At 33.7% G+C, this 16,640-nt stretch overlaps 1 long non-coding RNA gene across 1 annotated transcript; it reads right to left on the bottom strand.

The window, feature by feature from the left end:
* Window positions 1-11,490: 11,490 nt before the first annotated feature.
* LOC128169882 (uncharacterized) lies at window positions 11,491-14,526 on the bottom strand. The gene is made up of 2 exons (XR_008241619.1): window positions 13,825-14,526; window positions 11,491-11,790 (listed from the first exon to the last, which is right to left on the bottom strand). It is a non-coding gene; the product is annotated as an uncharacterized LOC128169882 (long non-coding RNA).
* Window positions 14,527-16,640: the final 2,114 nt, after the last annotated feature.

The raw sequence follows: 16,640 nt of genomic DNA, 5'->3' as shown, positions 1-16,640 counted from the left end.
CATTACAAATATCAACGGAAAACAGTTAAACTGATAAAAAGTTCGATTTGATTGAACTCTTTTTGTGTGGACCGGAAGTGACGGAAGGAAATGAAACCGGTTAAACATATCTTCAATAAAATGTCTATCATCCATGAACGTTTTGTGCTTTGATCACTTATAGTTTCTGAGAACTCGTTTGTATAAAATGTGTTTTAAAAAAGCTTCCTGAGATATTTCAGATATCTCACCGGAAGTAGAATTTTTTTGTTAAGTTAACATCGCATAGACAACCTATGCATAGATTTATACTTATAAATTTATTCTATTAAAAAGGAATTTTATGCGAAAAAGTAGTTATTTTTGAAGTACTTCCGGTGACGACCGGAAGTTACGACGAACAAAACAAAATAGTGTGAACACATCTACAGCTATATGTTTATCATCCCACAAAGTTTGGATGTTCAAGTCTTTACCGTTTCTGAGATCTCGTTGATACAAGCTTTTTCAACGCGGGACAGGAAACGGACAAACGGAAGTGCTCAATCTTAATTGTATTTAATATATCTTGTATACTTGCCTTTTGTACTTCGTTTCTCATCCAGAACACTACAAATATCAATGGAAAAAAGTTAAACTGATAAACAGTTTGATTTGTTCGAACTCTTCCTGTGTGGACCGGAAGTGACGGAAGACAAAACGAAACCGGTTAAACACATCTTCAATCAAATGTCTATCATCCATGAAAGTTTTGTGCTTTGATCACTTATAGGTTCTGAGATTTCGTGGGTACAAAATGTGTTTTAAAAAACTACCTGAGATATTTGAGATATCTCACCGGAAGTAGAATTTTTTTGTTGATTTAACAACGCATAGATGACATATGTAAGGATCTATACTAATATCTTTATTTTACGGAAAAAAATTAAATACGTAAAAACAAAAAAAATTGAAGTGCTTCCGGTAACGACCGGAAGTTACGCCGAACAAAACAAAAATGTTAAAACACATCTACAGCTATAGGTCTATCATCCCTCAAAGTTTGGATGTTCAAGTCTTTATCGTTTCTGACATCTCGATGTGACAAGCTTTTTGTTGCGGGACAGGAAACGGACGAACGGAAGTGAATTTAGAAAATCTATTTCAAAAAGCCTCTAGATGTTTATATTTTTAGTCATTCCTGAAAATTTTATAAGAATTCATCTATACATCTCTAAGAAATTCATAAGACTCTTGTTGCAAAAGCAACAAAAAGGTCTTCCGTTTTGATATACATGAATCAATTTAACCGTAGACATTGCTTCTCTTACATAGAGAAAATAGTTAATATGATAAGTATTGTAAATGATATATCCAGATGTTACTTCCATGTAAAACAACGAGATTGAAAAAGAAATCAATTTTTGAAGTACTCTCTGTGACGACCGGAAGTAATGCCGAACTAAACAAAACAGGTTATAAAGTTTGGTTGTTAAAAATATGATTTATTTGAATCCTTCCGGTGAAAACCGGAAGTGGCAGTTGACAAAAATAAAACCCGCTAAACATATCATCAATCAAATGTCTATCATTCATTAAAGCTTTGTGTTTCATTCACTTACAGTGACAAAAATCTTGCGGGCATCAAATTTGTAAAAGGGAAAGCTACACAGAGATATTTGAGATATATCACCGGAAGAAACAGTTATTTGAAAATTTAACATTATAAAGATGACACATCTAAGATTGTATACTGATATATTTATTCCATGTAAAAGAAATAAATAAAGAACAAACATATTATTTGTAGTGCTTCCGGTGACAACCGGAAGTTACGCCGAACAAAATAAAATAGTTTAAAAAAATGTACATATATAGGTCTATCATCCCACAAAGTTTGATTGTTTAGGTCGACATCATTTATGAGATCTCGTTGAAATAAGGTTTTTTGTCTCGGAAGAGGAAACGGACAAACGGAAGCGTTCAATGTAAATTGTATTAAATATTTCTTGTATACTTGTCTTTTGTACATTATTGTTCATCGAAGTCACTACAAATATCAATGAAAAACAGTGAAACTGATAAAAAGTTCGATTTGTTTGAACTCCTCTTGTGTGGACCGGAAGTGACGGAAGACAAAATGAAACCGGTTAAACATATCTTCAATATAATGTCTATCATTCATGAACGTTTTGCACTTTGATCACTTATAGATTCTGAGAACTTGTTTGTACAAAATGAGTTTCAAAAAAGCTACCTGAGATATTTGAGATATCTCACCGGAAGTAGAATTTTTTTGTTGATATAACATTGCATTGATAACGTATGTATAGATTTATACTTATATATCTATTCTATGGCAAAAGAATTTAATGCATAAAAATAGTTATTTTTGAAGAGCTTCCGGTGACGACCGGAAGTTACGCCGAACAAAACAGAAAACTGTAAACACATGTACATACTTAGGTCTATCATCCCACAAAGTTTTATTGTTCAAGTTGTCACCGTTTTTGAGATCTCATTGAAATAAGGTTTTTTGTCTCTGGACAGGAAACGGACAAACGGAAGTGCTTAATGTAAATTTTATTAGTTATTTTTTGTATACTTGCCCTTTGCATTTTATTGTTTATTGAGCACACCACAGATATCAAAGACAAAAAGTTTAACTGATAAACAGCTCGATTTGTCTGAACTCTTCCTGTGAGGACCGGAAGTGACGGAAGACAAAATGAAACCGGTTAAACACATCTTTAATCAAATGTCTATCATCTATGAAAGTTTCGGGCCTTGATCACTTATAGTTTCTGAGATCTCGCGGGAACAAAATGTGTTTTAAAACAGCTACCTGAGATGATTGAGATATCTCACCGAAAGTAGAATTTGTTTGTTGATTTAAAATTGCATAGATAACTTATGTGTAGATTTATACTTATATATTTAATTTGTGGAAAATGAATTTATTACGTAAAATGACTATTTTTGAAGTGCTTCCGGTGACGACCGGAAGTAACGACGAACAAAACAAAATAGTTTAAACACATCTACATACACAGGTCTATTATCGTACAAAGTTTCGTTGTTCGAGTTTTTACCATTCTTGAGATCTCGAGGTGACAACCTTTTTTGTTGTGAAACAGGAAACGGATGACCGGAAAATATTTTTGAAAAAATGAAAAAAACGTCCCTAGCGTTTATCATTTCCTATTATTCCTGAAAATTTCAATGAAATATATCCAGTCATCTCTGAGAAAATCGGGGAAAAAAATAAGAATAATAATAAGAATAACTAGACACTTGTTGCAAAAGCAACAAAAAGGTCTTCCGTTTTGATATACATGTATCAATTTAACTGTAAGACATTGCTTCTCTTACATGCAAAAAAAAAGTTGATATGATAATTATTGTGAATGATATATCCAGACGTTACTTACATGTAAAACAACGAGAATGAAATAGAAATCAATTTTTAAGTACTTTCTGTGACGACCGGAAGTAGCGCCGATCTAAACAAAAATGTTAACCATTTGTACAATCATAAGTCAATCTTTCCTCAAAGTTTGGTTGTTCACGACTCTGCCAAATCTAAGATCTCTTTGAAACAATATTTTTTGTCTCGGGACCGAAACGGAAGAACGAAAGTGATTAATAAAAACAAAAGCTGGTATTTCTCGTACATTTGCTTATTGTACATCACTGTTTATCAGGCTCGATGAAATTCCAAGAAAGTCAGCTAAACTTGTTAAAAACAGGATTTGTTTGAACCCTTCCGGTAAGAACCAGAAGTGACAGTTGACAAAATTAAACCCGTTAAACACATCCCCAATCAAAATTCTATCAAACAATCTATGAAAGATTCGTGTCTCAATCACTTACAATGACGAAAATATTGCGGACATCAAATTTGTAAAAAGAAAAGCTACATAGAGATATTTGAGATATCTCACCGGAAGTAAAATTTATTTGCCAATTTAAAATTATATAGATGACATATGTAAGATTGTATACTGATATTTTCATTTTATGTAAAATGAATAAAACAAATTTTTGAAGTGCTTCCGGAAACGACCGGAAGCTACGCCGAACGAAACAAAATAGTGTAAACACATGTATATACATAGGTCTATCATCCCACAAAGTTTGATCGTTCAAGTCGTTACCGTTTTTGAGATCTCCAGGAATCAAGGTTTTTGGTCTCGGGACAGGAAACGGGCAAACGGAAGTGTTCAATGTAAATTGTATTCATTATTTCTTGTATACTTGCCCTTTCTACTTAATTGTTCATCGACTTCACTACAAATATCAAAGGAAAACAGTTAAACTGATAAACAGCTCGATTTGTTTGAACTCTTCCTGTGTGGACCAGAAATGACGGAAGACAAAACGAAACCGGTTAAACACATCTTCAATCAAATGTCTATCATCCATGAAAGTTTTGTGCTTTGATCGCTTATAGTTTCTGAGATCTCGTTTGTACAAAATGTGTTTCAAAAAAGCTACCTGAGATATTTGAGATATCTCACCGGAAGTCGAATTTTTTTGTTGAGTTAACATCGCATAGACAATCTATGCATAGATTTATACTTATATATTTATTTTATGGAAAAAGAATTTTAGGCGAAAAAGTAGTTATTTTTGAAGTGCTTCCGGTGACGACCGGAAGTTACGACCAACAAAACAAAATAGTGTGAACACATCTACAGCTATGGGTCTATCATCCCACAAAGTTTGGATGTTCAAGTCTTTACCGTTTTTGAGATCTCGTTGATACAAGCTTTTTCAACGCGGGACAGGAAACGGACAAACGGAAGTGCTCAATCTAAATTGCATTTAATATATCTTGTAAACTTGCCCTTTGTACTTCATTTCTCATCCAGCACACTACAAATATCAATGGAAATAAGTTAAACTGATAAACAGCTCGATTTGTTTGAACTCTTCCTGTGTGGACCGGAAGTGACGGAAGACAAAACGAAACCGGTTAAACACATCTTCAATCAAATGTCTATCATCCATGAAAGTTTTGTGCTTTGATCGCTCATAGTTTCTGAGATCTCGTTTGTACAAAATGTGTTTCAAAAAAGCTTCCTGAGATATTTGAGATATCTCACCGGAAGTCGAATTTTTTTGTTGAGTTAACATCGCATAGACAATCTATGCATAGATTTATACTTATATATTTATTTTATGGAAAAAGAATTTTATGCGAAAAAGTAGTTATTTTTGAAGTCCTTCCGGTGACGACCGGAAGTTACGACCAACAAAACAAAATAGTGTAAACACATCTACAGCTATTGGTCTATCATCCCACAAAGTTTGGATGTTCAAGTCTTTACCGTTTTTGAGATCTCGTTGATACAATCTTTTTCAACGCGGGACAGGGAACTGACAAACGGAAGTGCTCAATCTAAATTGTATTTAATATATCTTGTAAACTTGCCCTTTGTACTTCATTTCTCATCCAGCACACTACAAATATCAATGGAAATAAGTTAAACTGATAAACAGCTCGATTTGTTTGAACTCTTCCTGTGTGGACCGGAAGTGACGGAAGACAAAACGAAACCGGTTAAACACATCTTCAATCAAATGTCTATCATCCATGAAAGTTTTGTGCTTTGATCGCTTATAGTTTCTGAGATCTCGTTTGTACAAAATGTGTTTCAAAAAAGCTTCCTGAGATATTTGAGATATCTCACCGGAAGTCGAAATTTTTTGTTGAGTTAACATCGCATAGATAACCTATGCATAGATTTATACTTATATATTTATTTTATCGAAAATAAATTTTATGCGAAAAAATAGTTATTTTTGAAGTGCTTCCGGTGACGACCGGAAGTTACGACGAACAAAACAAAATAGTTTAAACACATCTACAACTATAGGTCTATCATCCCTCAAAGTTTGGATGTTCAAGTCTTGATCGTTTCTGAGATCTCATTGTCCATAGGTTTTTGTCGCGGGACAGGAAATGGACGACAGGAAGTGAATTTTGAAAAAATGAAAAAAACGCCTAGAGATATTATCATTTTCTATCAGTCCTGAAAATTTCAAGAAAATCCATCCCGCCATCTCTGAGAAATCTTGTGGACAAAAAAAGGAAAAAAAAAAATAATAATAAGAAACATTACAATCACTATAAGGTCTTCCGTTGGAAACGGAAGACCTTAATAACTAGACTCTTGTTGCTATAGCAACAAAAAGGTCTTCCGTTCCTCATGTATTAATCTGCACAAGAAATCCAGTTATCTTGTAAACAGAAAATGAATATAATATATATAAGTTTTGTGTCTTGATCTATCTTAGTTTCTGAGATCTTATTTATTCTTTGTTTTTAAAAAAGAAGGCTATCTGAGATATATGAGATGTCTCACCGGAAGTAGAACATTTTTATACCATGTGTAGATGACTTTTTGTATTTCTATAGCTAAAATGTTACTTATACGCTAAATAACCAAAATATTTTTAAAAATATCAAAATTGGGTGTACTTCCTGTGACGACCGGAAGTTACGCCGGATGAAATAAAATAGTGTTAACACGCGTCCATACCCAGGTTTATAATCCTACAAAGTTTGGTTGTTGAAGTCGTTACCGTTTTTGAGATCTCGTCGATATAAGGTTTTTTGTCTCGGGACAGGAAACGGACAAACGGAAGTGCTTAATAAAATTTAAATTTTTTATATCTTGTTACTTTCGTCTTTTACATTATTATTCATCGAAGTAGCTAAAACTATCAAATTAAAACAGTTTAACGGATAAACAGTTTGATTTGTTTGAACTCTTCCGCTGTGGACCAGAAGTGACGGAAGACAAAATGAAACTGTTTAAACACATCTTCAATCAAATGTCTATGATTCGTGAAAGTTTCGTGTCTTGGTAACGCACAGTACCTGAGAACATGCGGGTACAAAATATGTTATAAAAAAGCTTCCTGAGATAATCGAGATATCTCACCGGAAGTAGAATTTTTTTGTTTATTCAACATTGTATAGATGGCATATGTAAGGATCTATACTAATATCTTTATTCTATGGAAAATAAATTAAATCCGTAAAAACAAAAAAATTTGAAGAGCTTCCGGTGACGACCGGAAGTTACGACGAACAAAACAAAAATGTTTAAACACATCTACAACTATAGTTCTATCATCCCAAAAGAGTTTGGATGTTCAAGTCTTTTCCATATTTGAGATCTCGAGGTGACAAGCTTTTCGTCACGGGACAGGAAACGGACGACAGGAAGTGAATTTTGAAAAAATGAAAAAAAGCCTGGAGATATGATCATTTTCTATCAATCTTGAAAACTTCAAGTAAATCTATTGAGCCATCTCTGAGAAATCTTGTGGACAAAAACTGGGAAAAAAATAATAATAAACTAGAGCAAAGCTCGTTGCAAAGCAACGAGTGGGTTTTCCGCTAATGTCGAAAGCAACGGTAGAAGTACGTCTAAGAAGCAGAGTTCTTAATCTAGTAACAAAGAAACCTAAGTACAAAAAGATAAAAAAAAAATCGAATGATTCTTGGTACAACTTAACATGATCCGAATGTTTTTAAGTACGACTTAACCAAAAACCCTTAACCATTTCAAGAACGACTTAACCAAAAAGAAATTGTGTTTAAGTACGACTTAACAAATTTGACTTCATTTTAGGTGGCAGGGGATAGTTTCGAAGGAAAGATCCGGTCAAAATTTTGAAATAAAGGGAGAACCTGGGGTTTGGCTGGTTATTTGAGGGGTATAAATTGCTAGAATATTTATTGCATTCATTTTGTGGATAGAGGAGCTCATGTCAATTTCATTGATATATGACACTTTAATGCTGGTAGCACTTTTCATCAGATATGGAATGAAAATGCGAAACTGTGGCCAAAATTTTCACTTTCGGTTTTGTGCTTGAAAAGTAGGGTGGGTTCAGAACACGAAATGTCACTCGAAAAGAAGGTGATTGACCCCCTATCAATTGGTGATTATTTGCATGGGTATACATTAAGCTACCAATCCTATGGTAGTTTATGGCAGTTGCTCGGGACTGGAGCGTGGTGTTGGGCCCGTGAAAATGTGAAAAAAGGGCGATTTTTCAGAAAATTTTGAGACCGTCCCTGGCTGTTCTTTATAGTGCTATATGTAAGTTGTACTTGTTTTATTCTGAAATGTTTAAAAATTCTCAAGAGTTGGGACCATGTGTCCCCTGCATGCAAACCAATTTTAGCAAATTTAAAAATCCACTGAAAAATTAAATCTCATATATGAGCACTATCTGCCTCACATTTCCTCGACCAGAAAAACTATCCCCTGCCACCTTAGGTACAAGTTTACTTTACCTTGAACTAACATCTTTTTTCTTAACCCAGAATGCAAAATTAAAATTTATGTAAAAAATCAATTTTGTTTAAAACATAATTCTGAGCAACTTTTCCTCTTCACTGCTTTTCAAAAGGTTGACCTTTCGTACTGTGTGCTCGATGTGTCATTAATTGTCAGAAACGTATCGATGTAAAGTTTACTTTACTGTACTTCTGTGAATATTTTCTATGTTAAATTACTATGAACCAGACAACATTGAAATGGTGAACATTTCAAAGGGCCCCGCTTATGTTATTTCAGAGAATTCTGCTTTGACCTTGACCAATAACTTGAAATTTTTCCAGCTGGCATAGAACTTTTAATTCAATTTCATTCCCCCTAACATACATGCATTTTTGTTCAATCTGACCAAGATTAAGCATATTTGGAAAATAATCTACTATCTAAAACTAATTTTAAAAAGATCTGCTATGACCTTCACATTGACAGACTTGGTTCAAGGTCACTGCACGCCATTAACCAATAAACTCTGTAAAGGTAAAATATTAGCCAAATAGGGGCTAAAAGGAGAGTATATCTATGCTCTTAAAATATGGATTTTTGTGTGATCTGATATGACCTTGACTCTTCATCTACAAATATCATTCGAGGTCATTGCATATATTTTGAACAAAGGCATCATGTGGGTGAAGTATGAGGCTGAATGGAGCAAAGGGAGAGAAGATATAATCAATATAAGACAAGGATTTTTAAAAATATAATTCTGGTATGACCTTCACAGTTTCTTTTCACTGAAAATAGGTTCAAGGTCACTACACACCCTTTCACCCTTTACTCAAAAGCTCTGCTTATGTGAAGTCTGAGCCAAATAGGGGTTAGTAGAAATTATATATGCTCTCAAAAAAGGATTTTTGCATGATCCGATATGATCTTCACCCGTTACCTAGAAATTTCATGCAAGGTCACTGCACATCGTTTAACCATAGAGACACTCTGTGAGTATTAGCCAGATTGGAGCAAAGGGAAAAAAGATATGCCCCAGACAAGGATTTTATATATATAATTCTGCTATGACCTTAACCTTATACCTAAAAACATGGTTCAAGGTCACTGCACATCCTTCAACCAAAGGAACCCTGTGGATGAGGTATGAGCCAGATTGGGCCAAGGGGAGAGAAGCTATGCTCCTGTCAAGCCATCTCGGATGGACAGACGGACAAATTGATCACTAGAAGGTGCCCGCATAAACATGCCTTTTTATCTAATTTAAAATAGTATCCATGCTATCTGCCCATGGTGAATAGTCATCAAAACCATTCATCAGCAGAATTTGATTTCCCTCCTTTTTAAGGTGGTATGGGACATCTGTCGATATTAATGTGGATTAAAGTACTATATAATTGAAAACTTTTCACCGGTTTAGAATTTTCAAATTTTACAATATTTAACCAAAAAATAGCTTTTAAAAATATTTGAAAAGGTAAAAATTGTAAAAACCCCAGCGGGATTCGAACTCATGACTTACAGGTTCCTAGTAAACCCTCTAACCCACTGTGCTAAGGAGTTAGGTGACCATTTTTGAAAAGAAACTACATGTACTTATATAATTACACTTTATTTTATTGTTTATTTCGATAAACAATACGTCACAACATGGAAGTGTCCCATATCACCTTAAACTCGGAACACCTCTGACCTAATAAGATCGCCGCATTAAATACAAAGTTTGATTTAACTCTAATTTGCTTATCATCAAGAAATTCTGCATCGCTGACAAATAAAGTTTTCTTCTGTATAATGAAATACCAATTAACTGACTATTCGGACAATAGCAAGTTTATTGTCCCATTCCACAGCAACTATTTCCCTTGGCTTTGCCTCATTAAATAGTTGCTGTCTTGGGGGACAATAAACTTGCTATTGTCCTCATACCCAGTAAATACTAAAAAGGCATATAATATCCCATCCACCTACATTTCATGTTATATAACCTCCCGTTTGTAACCTTCAATTTCACTGTAAAGTCAACATATGTCATAGCCGCAAGTTTCACAATTTATTTCTGCTTCTCATGTACTTAAAATTAGGGGCCTTAATATTGCTTACCAATTCAAACAAGAGACATCCCTCTAACTATTGATAATCATTAAAATTCATTTCATGAATCTACACAACAATGATAAACCTTCAAGTACAGTCACTCTCAATTTTACAAAAATATTGACGGTACTTTATCTGAAACTGTTCCTTGTACCTTTAACTTAGTACACTAACATTTTTATGAAAAGAAGGTTTGTCTTAGAATAAGAAAGCTAATGCAATTCTGAGAAAAAGAATACCACATATTGCCAATTCCATTGAGGTTTAATAAAAATATGGCCATTTAAGTGAACCCACCATTTCCAATTTCCTTTAGTAAACACAGATTTACAGGGTTCTCCATAGTAAAACATCTTTACCTGACCTTTTAGAGGTCAACTTTTGTTCAACCACCTTTAAAAAGAAACCTTATTCAATACAACATATGCCTACATGATATAATCATGATAAAAGCTTCACATCACTTAGAAATACCCTTACATGTATACCCCCCACCCCCCCAATCTTTTGATTTTCATAAAAAGTCATGGTTTGAAATGTTTTACCTAATTTTATGAAACGTGTGGCAATTTCCTTGAGTCATTTCTCACACATATTTGAAAACAATCATCAATGATTCTAAAATTTGATCTTTATTTGTTTATTGTATGATTTGTACCATTTTAATTAACAAATAGACAGCTGTCCTGCTTGTGATTTCTTGTTTTCATGAAAAAAGTAAGCTAACAATCATATTTAGTGAATATCTAATCTATTCCGATTTCTAGTCTCCTTCTAACCATGCTAAAACAGTAAGTTACAACCTACAAGTTAGACATCTGCCTTAAATTAGAATTAAATTCAAACACACCCAGGTAGCTGGAGACAGAGTTGATTTCAATGAAAAATGTTCAAATTTGACATGTTTTTCTACTTTTTTATGCATATATACCTTAAAAAGGTAGAAATAGGTTGTTTCTTGTTCATTTCAAAAGTAATTATCATAGCAGATGTTATTTCAAAGTCAACTGTACATTTACATATCCTACATGTAATCTTAATGCAGACAATTAAATAGAAGGGGGAGGGGGGGGGGGGTTCAATTATGTAAACACATCTAAATATCTTTATGAAATAAAAAATAAAGGAATCATAATTGTATACTTTTATTGAAAAACAAATTTTCACAGCAATTATGAATTTCTTTAAACAGCCTTAATTTTGTTTTCATAATTTCTTATCAAACACAAACCACAACATGGCATGATGCTTTCTTCAAGTTCCATTATTGTTCATGCATTATCGGATTTAATTTGAATTACCGGTAAATAGTCTGTAGAACACAAGGAATATGCATGTGGATAGAGGTGACAGGTTAATCTCAGGAGCTGACCCACAAGAATCAACAGGTACCGGTAAAAGCCATGTGGTAACAAGAGTCTGTTTTGAGCTGAAATAAATAAAAAAAATAATTAGCTGTGTTTACATACATGTACTAGTAATAGCTGAGTTTACATTAACATATGCATAGTATTTCTGTAAAAAATACACTGACCATGCAGTGTAATAAGTATGACATATCCCAATACATATGACATAACATTTAGGCAGTACAAGATCAAAAATTTGCATATCAAGTCATAATATTAGAAATTTTTCATAGGTATAAACACTTATCGAATTGAGAAAGAGAGAGAGTTTGAGAGAGAGAGAGTTTATTACCGTACTTGTAGTGCAACAGTCAATATTTCAATTCGTAAATTACAAAGGAATATTACCCACCGAACAGCGTCATGTACATGTACTGGTATTAGCTTCTGGTATACCATTTTTTATCAATTCTCCTGTGTTTCTTTTTTTTGAAAATAAATTTAGCGAAGGTTTTTGTTTATTTTCTTATAAATTACATGTTTTAAAAACAATACTACGTGTAATAAGCATAAAACATGTATTCATGAGTAAACTTAATGAAGAATTTTTAATAGATTATTTTTCACAGAATGTGGTACATTACATGTATGTCAATCTTTATAAAACTAGCATATATTTCGTGCGCCATAAATTGCAAGTTTTTTGTAAATAACATTTACTTGCATGATAGGTTTATATGGTCTAACCAAAATTTTCTTCATAAAGCTACAGCTGTATGTACCACATATATGTTTTGTCACAAGTATACATTTAAAAAAAAAATACCCAAATTCCAACAGTTTAAATAAACTCAACTCATTCTCTGATAAGTTCATTGTGTTTTGTGCGTGCATATCTTATTTGTCTGCTGCAACAGCAGCCAATCAGCGGTAAGCTGAATCCATAAAAAGAAAGTTTGTGTTTTAGGAGCGGGTAAATAAATGTTTATGCGACACTTTCAAGAAAACCACACCAAATAATAACAAGAAACATAAATATTCACTTAAATGTATTCTGTTGTAAAGTAAAGGTTTTTAACACTTATTGCATCTTGCAAAACATGTGATGACCTTAATCATCTGTCATATATCTGATATACATGTATATGTAAAAGATGGGAGAAATAACGACGGAACAAAGTGGGATTCGAACCTGGCCCTCTGAATCTCTAGTCAAGTGCTCTACCAACTGAGCTACATGTATCTGGCACCGGTATTCAAACCAGTCTGACCGTCACATTCCTCCCCCTTAAATGATCTTCACCCTCGAAGATCACCCCTTGCAGGATCGAGTTAACCTGTTAGTTCCAGGGGTTGGTCACAACACCAATATTGTAACAGGATGGGAGAAATAATGAAGGACCAAACCGGGATTTGAACCTGGGCCCCCTGAATCTCTAGTCAGGTGCTCTACCAACTGAGCTATATGGCACTGGTATTCAAAACGGTCTGATCGTCACATATATAAAGAATTATTTTAAACAATGTTGTTCGATAAAAAATAACACTCGCAACCTTCAGTTTTTGTCTGTAATTAATCAATATTGGCGTGCGATCAGTTCTCGCAGAGTACCATTTCTCACCAGTGCATTGTTACGTCATTTTATCAACACATAAAATTATATACGAAAATATGATGTAACAGTGCACCAGCGAGAAATGGTCCTCGGCGAGAACTGCTCGAACGCCAGTACTGCCAGTAGTCAGATTAAAAAAAGAGAATAAAAAATTACATTTAAAACATTAACAAGGACAATTTAAGTACACATCATAACTGCTAAGCAAGAAAAATTATGTGAACTGGTAGAATGGTAGGCATAGTTCTAACTTGTAACCTACATGTACAAGTACTTTTATTTTTTTAAATAGATAAATTCAGTTACCCTTTCCAGTCCCCCATGAACCTCGAGCGAGTCTAAACATCCATGAAACATGTAAAAATTACACGTTAGTAAACAAACACCCACACCATAACAAAAACATCTAACAGTGTGCACGTACTTACATGTACATCTATACTATATACTAAATTTTAACCAGTTAACAAGAAACTTTAAAAGGAGTAAAAGCCTCACCTTCTTCAGTAACATCCACATAAATCACACACTTTAATGTCCATCTTTTGTCCTTTATTACTCGTAGCTTATCAACGGCTGATCGTCGACAGAAGTGTGGCTGTCAGAATTTCCTCGTAAACGATTCACACGAGAAAAATATCCTCCTTAAACAAATATGTAGTATTGTTCCCTGTGCATGTTCATATGTCTCACAGCAAATTGAAAATGCATGTGTACACCGAAAGAATACACAACTTCTCTTCTGCATTACGGCTCTCTCTTTTCTACAATGCCGTTCGTTACTGTTTACATTCGGTGCGCGCGCGGGGGTTACAAACAGGGGCGCCCCGACAAATAGTTGCACATAGAACGTTTAAATAATGTGTGTTCATTGAATTCATAAATGATATAGATGAAAAAAATGAAATTGAATCACAACAATTTATCTAAGACGCAACACAACGTAATGCAGTAAATGCCTGGGCCTTAATGTGGCATTTGTTCGCTTGTGTGTCTATGTAGACATATTAACTCGTTCATGTACGATTCTCACATATTTGTTTTATGAAATTTGAAAAAAAATATAGCACAGAAGTTGTTTAATTTGATACCAAATGACATTATTTAATATATTAACAATAACTGAATTAATTTTTTTTCATAAAATGATAACGATTTTTGCTATCAGAAAAATACGTGTATGAGCTGCTGACCCCTAATTATAGGGGCCAGCCCTTTTTTCTTAATTTTAAATGAAAGCTCTCATTATTCTAAACAACTTTTGTTCTATATGTATTAACAAAATATTTTTAGTTTAAAGGTTATAATACAAAAAGCAACAAAATTTCAGCCCCGAAAAAATCTTAACTTTGGCGACAAATAGCTCAAAAACTGACAAAGAAATTACCAAAATTTTCATGCCAGCAAAACTATAAAATGTTACCGACAATTTCGCCAAATTTCATGCATCTATCATCTGTAGTTCCCGAGATCAACTCTGGACAAAAGACCCCCCAATTTTCAATTAAAGGGCAATAACTCATAACCGGAAGTGAATTTTAAAAATTTGAAAAAAACGTCTAGAGATATTAATATCATCTACATACCCTGAAAGTTTCATAGCAATCAGACAAAAGATGTTCGAGAAATCTCGTGCACAAAATTTGCGGGAAAAAAAAATAATAGTAAGAAACAGTAGAATAACAGAAGGGTTTTCCGTTGAAAAACGGAAAACCCTAAAAACCTTACAATCTCTATAAGGTCTTCCGTTGGAAACGGAAGACCTTAACTAGACACTTGTTGCAAAAGCAACAAAAAGGTCTTCCGTTTTAATATACATGTATCAATTCAACTGTAAGACATTGCTTCTCTCACATAGAAAAAAAGTGGATATGATAATTATTGTGAATGATATATCCAGACGTTACTTCTAAAAAAACAACGGAATGAAAAAGAAAATCAATTTTTGAAGTAATTTTTGTGACGACCGGAAGTAACGCCGAGCTAAACAAAAATGTTAACCATTTGTACAAGCATAAGTCAATATTACTTAAAGTTTGGTTGTTCACATCCCTGATCTCTTTGAAACAATATTTTTTGTCTCGGGACCGGAAACGGACGAACGGAAGTGATAAATGAAAACAAAAGATGGTTTTTCTCGTACATTTGCTTAACGAACATCACTGTTTATCAGGCTAGATGAAACACCCAGGAAACTCAGTTAAACTTGTTAAAAACAGGATTTGTCTGAACCCTTCCAGTAAGAACCGGAAGTGACAGTTGACAAAATTTAATCCGTTAAACACATCCCTAATCAAAATTCGATCAATCATGAAAGATTCGTGTCTCAATCACTTACAATGACAAAAATCTCGCGGACATCAAATTTGTAAAAAAAGAAAGCTACATAGAGATATTTGAGATATCTCACCGAAAGTAAAATTTATTTGCTAATTTAACATTGTATAGATGACATATGTAAGATTGTATACTGATATTTTCATTTTATGTAAAATGAATAATATATGAAAAAAAAACAAAAATTTTGAAGTACTTCCGGTGACGACCGGAAGTTACGCCGAACAAAACAAAATAGTGTTAACATATGTTCATACAGAGGTCTAATATCCCACAACGTTTGGTTGTTCAAGTCGTCACCATTTTTTAGATCTCGTCGAAATAAGGTTTTTGGTCTCGGGACAGGAAACGGACATGCGGAAGTGCTCAATGTAAATTGTATGAAATATTTCTTGTATACTTGCCTTTTGTACATTATTTTTCATTTATCAAACTAAAAATGCCAAAGGGAAACAGTAAAACTAAAAAACGGCTCGATTTGTTTGAACTCTTCCGGTGTGGACCGGAAGTGACGGAAGGCAAAATGAAACCAGTTGAACACATCTTCAATCAAATATCTATCATCTGTTAAAGTTTGGTGTCTTGATCACTTATAGTTTCTGAGATCTCGCGGGTACAAAATCTGTATTAAAAGAGCTGCCTGAGATGATTGAGATATCTCACCGGAGGTAGAATTTTTTTGTTGATTTAACATCGCATAGATAACCTATGTATAGATTTATACTTATATATCTTATTTATGAAAAATGAATTAAATGCGTAAAATTACTATTTTTGAAGTGCTTCCGGTGACGACCAGAAGTTACGACGAACAAAACAAAATAGTTTAAACACATCTACATACACAGGTCTATCATCCCACAAAGTTTGGTTGTTCAAGTCTTTACCGTTTTTGAGATCTCGAGGTGACAAGCTTTTTCGTCGCGGGACAGGAAACGGACGACCAGAAATAAATTTTGAAAAAATAAAAAAATCCT

The sequence above is a fragment of the Crassostrea angulata genome, unplaced genomic scaffold (assembly GCF_025612915.1).
Source record: "Crassostrea angulata isolate pt1a10 unplaced genomic scaffold, ASM2561291v2 HiC_scaffold_246, whole genome shotgun sequence".
Lineage (NCBI taxonomy): Eukaryota > Metazoa > Mollusca > Bivalvia > Ostreida > Ostreidae > Magallana > Magallana angulata.
Note: the sequence above shows the minus strand (reverse complement) of the source record. Positions and strands in the feature narration are given on the sequence as shown.